The sequence below is a fragment of the Protopterus annectens genome, chromosome 3.part1, assembly GCF_019279795.1.
Source record: "Protopterus annectens isolate FY-2018-M chromosome 3.part1, PAN1.0, whole genome shotgun sequence".
NCBI classification, from domain to species: Eukaryota; Metazoa; Chordata; order Ceratodontiformes; family Protopteridae; genus Protopterus; species Protopterus annectens.
This window is the reverse complement of record NC_056732.1, coordinates 1069086804-1069097608: the sequence shown is the minus strand read 5'-3', so window position 1 is coordinate 1069097608 and position 10805 is coordinate 1069086804.

Genomic DNA, 10805 nt, shown 5'->3' with positions numbered 1-10805 from the left:
ATTGATTCTTGTGGAAGAATTACTTAATATAGTATTGGCACATAACTTTATAACATTCACGAATAGTTTCTTCCATCAGAAGAGCGGAGTGGCAATGGGTTCACCCTGCGGCTCAAGATTTGCAAACTAGGTCATGAATTATTGGGAAAGGTCCTTTATATTCAATAAAGAACATATAAATTTGCAAATAATATACTATACGCGATATTTAGATGATATATTTATTTTATTTAAAGGGAATGAAGATCAAGCTAAGGACCTGTTCAATTATTTTAATGAAAGTACTGACTTTCTCGAGTTTACATACAACTTTGAAGAGAAACAAATTTATTTCTTGGATGTATTATTGGTTAAGAATAATACTGTTAAAAAGTATGAAACAAGGATCTATAGGAAACCGTCATATTCAAATACCTTCCTGTATTATTCAAGTGCTCACCCCACCTTTCAAAAAAGTCAGTAGTCAAAGGTCAATTGGTGAGGGCAGCACAAATGATTTCTAGGGAAGATGATTTTACTAATGAATGCAGAAATTTAAAAAATATGTTCCTTAGAAGAGCCTATCCAAATGCATTCTTAGATAGTATTATAAATGAGGTTAAGGAGAAAAGATGTAGAGGCATCTATACACCAACTGTTAAAGATAATTTTGAGAAAAAAATTCAAGATTCAGTAACAAATATAAATGAGAATTCTAACTGTGAAATAATGGACTCTACTGTTAACTTAATTTTGGTTGAAAATACCCCACAATTTGAACATAGCTTTATACTCACTTTTAATACTGATTTCTATTATTTAAGGAATATTGTATATAAAAATTGGAATATTTTAAAAGAAAGTAAGGAAATAATAGAAAAAGTTGGGGAAGTACCCAAATTTACTTTAAGGAGAGATAGGAATTTTAAAGAATTATTTGAGGGAATCCACAAAAATAATAATAATATCCATAATAGGAAGGGCATGCATAATTGCAGCTTTTGGCCTTACTGTAAATATATTTTAGTGGGTAACTCGATAAGTATTAATAATTTGGATTTGAAAAGTAAGGGTAATTTTAACTGTAATTCGAGAATGGTGGTTTATTTAGCTAAATGCCAGTTTTGCCCATGTTTTTATGTGGGTAAAATAATTTGTAGATTGAGAGACAGAATTTATGAACATATTTATAAGACAAGTAAACTTAAACAAGAAAACGCATTAGCTAAGCATGTTTCTGAATATTCCACCTATATATTCAAATTTTGGATCTTGGACCAATTAGTGCCAAATATGAGAGGAGGACCAATAGAAGTAGAATTAGAAAGGCTAGAATTGTTATGGCAGATTCTATTATATGCATATAACCTGCCTGGCCTTAATAATATGTGTTCCATCATGCCTATGTTGAAACTAAAGAGTCTTTGTAGATAGGTTTTGATAAGAATTAGTGGAGGGCATAATGGGTTACCTTATTGTTTAACAGATAACAGATTTGGTAGTTTATTTCACAGTATGTATCTAATATTTAAAATGGTCATTGCTGCTTGGATAAGAATGGCTTATATAAATATGTATCAGTTTGTTTTTCAAAAATGTTAATGTTAAAGAGTTTATAAATGTGAAGTTATTAATCGTAATTTTAAAATAACTTCTGTTTCTTATTACTTTGTATAATTGTATTTTATTTTAATAGAACGTTTTTAATAATATATATATATATATATTCTTAGTAGGGTATGTTGTTTTAAAATTTCGAAGTTTCGATTTGTCAGCTGGTCAATGTAGCAGCCTATTTAAAAAGTAACAGTGCACTTTGTGTTTTATCTGATGAAGTTCGTACATGTAAGCGGACGAAAAGCGCTTCAGTTAAGTTACTAAACGAATTTTCCTACCACGGTTGCCATACTCTTTTTGGAATAGTGAGGGATGTCATCAGTATTAGTGACACACACGTGGGAATCAGATTCCATTGTAATGATATTATAGTATTCATAACCTCAGCCTAGGACCCACAGCAAGGTTGTGACAGTGAGGTATGTCATCAGTATTAGTGACAGACTCATGGCAATCAGACTCCAGTGTGATGATACTGCAGTATTCATAACCTCAGCCTATTACCCGCAGCAGGGCTGTGAAAGTCATGGAGGTCATCAGTATTAGTGAGACTCATGGCAGTTAGACTCCAGTGTAATGATAATGCAGCATTCATAACTTCAGCCTGTGACCCACTGCAGGGTTGTGACAGTGAGGGATATCATCAGCATTAGTGACAGACTCATGGCAATCAGACTCCAGTGTAATGATAATGCAGTGTTCGTCACCTCAGTCTATGAGCCACTGCAGGGCTGTGATAGTGAGATAAATCATCAGTATCATTGACAACCTCATGGCAATCAGACTGAAGTGTAAGGATTCTGCAGGACTCATAAACCCAGCCTATGACCCACAGCAGGGTTGTGACAGTGAGGGATGTCATCAGTATTAGTAACAGACTCACGAAAATCAGACTCCAGTGTAATGATACTGTAGTATTCATAACCTCAGCATTTGATCTACAGCAGGGTTGTGATAGTGAGGGATGTCATCAGTATTAGTAACAGACTCACGAAAATCAGACTCCAGTGTAATGATGCTGTAGTATTCATAACCTCAGCGTTTGATCTACAGCAGGGTTGTGATAGTGAGGGATGTCATCAGTATTAGTAACAGACTCATGGCAATAGGACTCCATTGTAATGATACTGCAGAATTCATAACCTCAGCCTATGACCCACAGGAAGGTTGTGACAGTGAGGGATGTCATCAGAATTAGTGAAAGACTCATGGCAATCAGACTCCATTGTAGTGATACTGCAGTATTGATAACCTCAGTCTAAGACCCACAGCAGGACTGTAACAGTGAGGGATGTCATCAGTATTAGTGACAGACTCGTGGCAATCAAACTCCAATGTAATGCTGCTGCAGTATTCATAACATCAGCCTATGACCCACAGCAGGGTTGACACAGTGAGGGATGTCATCAGTATTAGTGACAGACTTGTGGCATTCATACTCCAGTGTAATGATACTGCAGTACTCATACCCTCAGCCTCTGACTCACAGCAGGGCTGTGACAGTGAGAGATGCCATCTGTATTAGTGACAGGCTCATGGCAATCAGACTCCAGTGTAATGATACTGTAGTGTTCATAACCTCAGCCAATGACCCACAACAGGGCTGTGATAGTAAGAGATATCATCAGTATTAGTGATAGACTCATGACAATCATACCCAATGTATTGATACTGCAGTGTTGATAACCTCAGCCTATGAGCCACAGCAGGGTTGTAATAGTGAGGGATGTCATCAGTATTAGTGACAGACTCATGGCAATCAGACTCCAGTGTAATAATAGTGTAGTATTCATAACCTCAGCCTATGACCCACAGCAGGGTTGTGATAGTGAGGGATGTCATCAGTATCAGTGACAGGCTCATGGCAATTAAACTGAAATGTAATGATACTGCAGTTTTCATAACCTCAGCCTATTACCCACAGCAGGGCTGTGAGAGTGAGGGATGTCATCAGTATTAGTGACAGACTCATGGACATCAGACTCCAGTGTAATGATACTGAAGTATTTTTAACCTCAGCATATGACCGACAGCAGGCTGTTGACAGTGAGGGATGTCGTCAGAATTACTGACAGACTCATCGTAATCAGACTACATAGTAATGATACTGCAGTATTCATAACCTCAGCCTATGACCCACACCAGGGCTGTGAGAGTGAGAGATATCATCAGTATTAGTGACAGACTCATGGCAATTAGACTCCAGTGTAATGATACTGCAGTATTCATAATGTACAGTTGTGTACACTTACCCTAAATGTAGATGTTCAAGTGTATTCACTGTTGCAGTCATTACATTTGGGTAATCTGCTGGCAGGTTGCCCTCAGTCAGCCTGAATTCCAAAGTCTTGGGTCTTGCATTGGTTGCTGTCTCCTCTTCCATGACGTCAGGTCGTCAGGGGTATAAAACAAGCATCCAATGCCATTTTCTTTGGTTTTTCTTGCCCCTGATGTCAGATTCCCCATAAAGGTAGCAAAAATATGTATGTATAACTAGTATATATACATGCATCAATATAAACTTTACCTTCATCTACAAGCAAATACACCCCATAGGTTGCAGAAGATAGAGAAAGAAAGATAAACTCCAGATTGAAAGGGGGGATGGTGGGCGGGTAACCTGGACTGCAACAGTGAATACACTCAAGCATCTACATTTATGGTAAGTGTACATGACTGTACTATGTTCTTCGTGTTTCACTGTTGCAGTCATTACATTTGGGTAGAATCCCAAATGTATGGTTGGGAGGCAGGAGCTAAACAGCATTAGGTGTGGCTATAAGGCCCTGCAGTACTGCAGTGGCAAAGCCTGCTGTGGACTTAGAGAGGCAAATGATGATGCTTTCTAAAGGTGTGGACAGAACTCCAAGTAGCAGCTTCTAGAATGTCTTTGGTTGGTACTCTTCTGAAAAAGGCTGTTGAAGTAGCTGCAGCTCTGGTGGAATGAGACCTAATGCCCTTGGGCACAGGTTTACCATGGTATAAGTAGCAGAAACAAATACAGTAGCTTATCCACTTTGAAATAGTCTGCTTTGAAATAGCCTTTCCTTCAGATCCTGCAGCATATGTCACTAGCAATTGCTCAGTTTTTCATTGAGCTTTAGTCCTGCTCAAGTCCTGCTCAAGGAGAATCTTAGCTGTCTGTGCAAGTCCAGTGAATGCAGAATCCTCTCCCCCTTGTTCTGTGGATTTGGATAAAAGGTTGGCAGATGAATAGTTTGGTTAAGAGCCACACTGGAAACTATCTTAGGCATAAATGTTGGATTTGTCCTCAGAGACACCCTTTCTGGGTAAAATATGATAAAAGGCTCCACAGCCATGAGGGCCTGTAGCTTTGAGACTCTTCTTGCTGAAGTAATTGCTAGTAGCAGAGCTGTTTTCCATGATAAGAACTTTATATCAGCAGTAGCAGCTGGTTCAAATGGAGGCAGGGCGAGCTTTTCCAACACAATTGAGGTCCCATGCAGGTATTGGTGATCTTCTAGGAGGCCTTAAATTTTTGACTCCTCTAAGATACTGCTTTAGTAAAGGATGAGAAAAGATTGGTGGCTAAGTATTGTAATGAGGCAAAATGGCAGAGGCATGGATTTTAATTGATGAGAAAGATAGGCCTTTGTCAAGTATCTCAGTCAAGTATTGTAATATCTGAGGAATATTTGGTTCTGCTGAATCAGTTCCTCGTACTTGATTCCAAGCACAGAATCTCTTCCATTTATCAGCACAAGATTTTCTAGTACTAGGCCTTCTGGCTTCCAAAATGACATCCATCACAGCTTTACTGAGAGGTGTTGTTTGTATAACTGTATAATCAGCCATACTGCCTTGTTCAGTCTCTGGAGTTGAGTGTGCAGGATCTGATTGTTTTGCTGGGACAAGATTTGAGGTCTTTGAGGGAAGGTCCAAACTGGGTATTGAGACAAGTTCCTTATGATTGGGTATCAGTATTGGCAGGGCCAGTTTGGGGCAATTAGTATCATCTTTGGCTTTTCTTGTCTGACTTTTAGGAGGACCTTGGGAAGAAGAGGTAGAGGAGGAAAGGCGTAAACTGTTAGGTTTTTCCAACTGAAGGATAGGGCGTCCACTTTCCATGCTTGTCTGAGATAAGTCCTTGTGCAGAATCTTTTCAGTTGGTAATTTTGAGGAGAGGCAAATAGATCTATGTTTGGGCTCCCCCATTTCTTTGTTATCATGCTGAAGACTTGTGGATCTAGTTTCCACTCATGTGGATCCATAAGGTTTCTGCTTAAGTCGTCTGCCAGGGTATTTTGTTTTGAGCCTGAAGATGTATTTGGTAAGTCAAAACTGTGTCCCACAGTGCCATAGCTAATCTGCAAAGGGGGTATGAGTGCATGCCCTCCTGTTTGTTTATGTACCACATGACTGTGGTGTTGTCCATCTTTATCAGTAGTTGTCCTGGATGAAACAAGTCCTTGAAGGCTGTCAGGGCATTTTGAACAGCTAGCATCTCTTTCTGGTTGATATGTAGATTCATTTGTTTTGCGATCCATATGCCCTGAATGCATCTTCCCACCATTTGGGCCCCTACAAGCATAATCGGATGCATCTGTTGTTAAGGTTTGGCTGGCAGGGGGTAGAGTGAAGGGCCGTCCCGTGTTTTGGTGACATGTCTTTGCCCACCATAGAAACTCCGGTTGTAGGCAGGGAATGAGAGGAATCATTGTTTCCAGACTGTGACAATGATGACTCCATAAAATTTTTAGGTACCATTGAACTTTCCTCATATGCAGTTTTGCATATGGAATCAGTAGAATGCAGGGTGCCATGAAGCTCAAAGCCTGCAGAATTTGTCTTGCAGATAACTGGGTTTTTGTTGCCATCAGTTTGACGTAAGTAGTCAGTTGCCTTTGTTTGTCTGGCGTGAGGTAAGCCATCTGGGCAGTTGTAATCAAGCTTGCACCCAGGAATGTTATCTTTTGAGAGGGTACCAGTTGTGATTTCTTTTTGTTTATTGTGTACCCTAGGCATGTTAGAAGCCTTTTCACAAATGCCAGGCATTGAAGAAGAATGTCCTTGTTCTCTGCTTGAATGAGACAGTCATCCAAGTAAGGATATATTTGTATACTTCTTTGTCTGTAAAATGCAATCACTGGTGCCAGGCACTTTGTAAAGACCCTGGGCTCAGTAGATAAGTCAAAGGGCAGTGCAGAGAATTAGTAATGCATTGAGCCAGCCTTGAATCTGAGGTATCTTCTGCACGATTGTCTTATTGGGACATGCAGGCATGCCTCTTTTAGGTCTAATGTCACCAGCCAAGCATTTTTGCCCAGCATGGGCAGAAGCTGCTGCAAAGTCAGCATTTTGAATTTTGGGATGTCCAGGTATGTGTTCAAAATCGATAAATTCAGTACTGGCTGCCAGGCTTTATCCTTTCTAGGTACTAAGAACAGTCTTGAGTAAAAACCTTATCTTTTTTCCTGTTATAGTACTGACCGAATGGCCCCCATATCCATGAGGGACGTAACCTGTTTTTGTGCCTCTGCCCATTGCTTTTTTGGCAGATCTGGCCATCTGTTTGCCATTGGCAGAGTACGGAAATGGAATCTGTTTCCGTGTGATACTATGTTTAGCACCCACTTGTCTTGGGTTATTAACTGCCAATTTTGAGCAAAAAGTGCTAATTTTCCCCCTAGGGGTGCTGCCAAAAGATAAGTGCTTGGTGAAGGCAGAGGGAAGTCATTGGGACTGTTTTCTGTAGGTTTACGCTTTATCTCCTCCAGCTTTGGAGGTAGAAGCCCCCCATTGCTTTGACCTGTATGAATCTTGCGCCTGGTATCTGGAACCCTTTGGACATCTGGATTTGCCCCTTTGAGCTCTGTCTGACACAGGAAAGGACCAATTTTTTGTAGGCCAGTGTCTACTGAATCTTGGTGGCTGCACTTTTAAGAAGTCTTTTACAGTTTGCATAGACTTAGCTTTGTCTTCCATTTTCTTTAAAACCTCTTCTGCCTTAATACCAAACAGAGTATCATGCTGTAAAGGTGAAGCTAGTAATTTAGCTTTAACATGATCAGGTAAATTTTGTTCCTTTAGCCAGGCATGCCTCCTAATCACAGATCCAGTAACTGCGGCCCTGCAGAAGGCCTCTAAGGAATCAAAACCACATTGCAAAGTATGCTTTCCAACCTGTTCAGCTGCATGCAATAATTCCTGCAATTCTTTATTTTCTGCACATTCAGAAATCAACATCATTTTCTGTTTTAGCAATCCTATAACATGTTGTTGATACTTGAGCATATGAAACTGGCAGTTTAAGGCCCTAACTGCCAAGGGTACAGATAAACCTTTTTTCCCCATCTATCCAGTGCCATTGAGTCTCTGTCAGAGGGGGTAGGATTTTTTGCTGTTGAGGCTTTAACTCCCTTTGGACCCTGTGAATTAGTTTCAGGATCAGCAGCAGGTTTTCTAAATAAAAATTTGTGTGAGTCAGGGACCCTGTAATATCTGTCAGGCTTGCTGGGAGCCAGAGGTTGACTCCGAGAACACATCATCCACAATGTCTAAAACAGGGGGTATGGCTAAAGGCTTGTGCTGAGGGAGGAGAAGGATATCCCTGAACCTCTTTTTGATTCTGAGAAATCTTGACTCTCCCAATGAAAATGCTCCCTCAAAGTATGCAAAGTTTCTCTAAATTAATAATCCTCAGGAGGTGATGCAGATGGTATAGACTTCTCTGCATCAGAATCCTCATAGGGAGGTATAGATAATTCCTGATCAGAAGAGAAATCAGAAGAAATAGAAACCTGATCTGAAGATTCATTATCAGTGTCTTGCCTAGGCCTCTTATCAGGAGGGGGATGGGAACCCCTGATCAAGGTAATAAGGTCTTCAGTCATTTTGATAATCTGTTTTTCAGGCATAGCAGCCTGTGAACATGGCTCATGCATCTTTTTTTAGTTTTAGAAGTTGCTTTTGTCTTTGGTCTTGCAGCTGTCATCGGTTTGATGTAAAAATGTTGAGGCCTGAATACACCCACAGAAGCCGGTTCCTGCTCAGCGGCTCCGGACCCATCCGAGGGAGATACATTCGTGGGTCCAATGTATCTTGCAGCATGCTGGACTCCACATGCGTGTCGGTAGGGGCCTGCGACTCGAAAGTAACAGGTAACAGGGGCTGCGAAAGCACCTCACTGAGTACCGGTGAATCGGCGACTGGCTTCGGAGAAGCTTCGTCATCGGTTTTGGACCTCGACTGTCTCTCTCTGTCCTTTTCTTTGCACTTTTTATGTACTTCAGTAGTCGGATTGCTATCCGACGACATTTCTGGGTAGTTAAAACTGTTTTGAAAATACTTTGAGGCAAAAATATACCGACACTTAATAGTGCATTGGTTAAATCTAGCACAAAGCCGACAGCCAGGCACTTTGTGATCAGTGCCTAGGCAAGGAATACAGTATAAATGGAAATCCTTACAAAGGTATTTGCTTCCCACAAGTAATACAATTATTAACTTTTCCTGACATCGTAATGGAGCAAGAAAAAAGTTTTCCCAACGGGGTACTTAGCTTTAGTGAAGACTTTGGTTCTGAAACTCAAACTCGAATACTTCTGGAGTCGGCTGACCGGAACTTGCGAAATGCTTCTGCTTCGGGCACTGCATGGCAAGAAAGACTAAAGAAAATGGTGTCGGCTGCTTGTTTTATACCCCTGAGGACCTGACGTCATGGAAGAGGAGACAGCAACCGACACAGGACCCAAGACTTTGGAATTCAGGCTGACTGAGGGCAACCTGCCAGCAGATTACCCAAATGTAATGACTGCAACAGTGAAACACGAAGAACATCCTCAGCCTGTGACCCACAGCAGAGTTGTGACAGTGAAAGATGTCATCAGAATTACTAACAGACTCTTGGCAATCAAACTCCAGTGTAATGATACTGTAGTATTCATATCATCAGCCTATGACCCACAGCAGGGCTATGACAGTGAGGGAAGTCATCAGTATTAGTCTCAGACTCTTGGCAATCAGACTCAATTGTAATGTTACTGCTGTTAACCTCAACCTATGACACACAGGAGGGTTGTGACAGTGAGCGATGTCATCAGTGTTAGTGACAGACTTGTGGCAATCAGACTCTACTGTAAAGATAACGCAGTATTTATAACCTCAGCCTATGGCCCACAGCAGGGCTGTGACAGTGAGAGATTTCATCAGCATCTGTGACAGACTCATGGCAATCAGACTCCAGTGTGATGATACTGTAGTATTCATAACTTCAGCCTATGACCCACAGCAGGGTTGGACAGTGAGGGATGTCATCAGTCTTAGTGACAGACTCGTGGCAATCAGACTCCATTGTAGTGATACTGCAGTATTGATAACCTCAGATTAAGACCCACAGCAGGGTTGTGAAAGTGAGGGATCTAATCAGTATTAGTGAAAGACTCATGGTAATCAGACTCCAGTGTAATGATACTGCAGTATTCATAATCTGAGCCTATGACCCACAGCATGGCTCTGATAGTGAGGGATGTCATCAGTATTAGTGACAGACTCATGGCAATCAGACTCCAGTGTACTGATACTGCAGTATTCATAACCTCAGCCTATGACCCACAGCAGGGATGTGCTAGTGAGGGATATCATCAGTATTAGTGACAGACTCATGGCAATCAGACTCCATTATAATGATACTGCAGTATTAATAACCTCAGCCTATGATCCACAGCAGGGTTGCGACAGCGAGGGTGTCATCAGTATTAGTGACAGACTCATGGCATTCAGACTCCAGTGTAATGATACTGCTCTATTTACAACCTCAGTCTATGACCCTCAGCAGGGCGGTGACAGTGAGGGATGTCATCAGAATTAGTGAAAGACTCAGGGCAATCAAACTCGAGTTTAATAATACTGCAGTATACATAACCTTAGCCTATGACCCACAGCAGGGCTGTGACAGTGAGGGATGTCATCAGAATTAGTGACAGACTCATGGCAATCAGACTCCAGTTTAATGAAAGTGCAGTATTCATAACCTCAGCCTTTGACCTACAGCAGGGCTGTGACAGTGATGGATGTCATCAGTATTAGTGACAGACTCGTGGCAATCAGACCCCAGTGTAATGATACTGTAGTGTTCATATCCTCAGCCTATGACCAACAACAGGGCTGTGATAGTAAGGGATGTTCATCGTGTTTCACTGTTGCAGTCATTACACTTGAGTTATCCTGCTGGCAGGCTACCCGCAGTC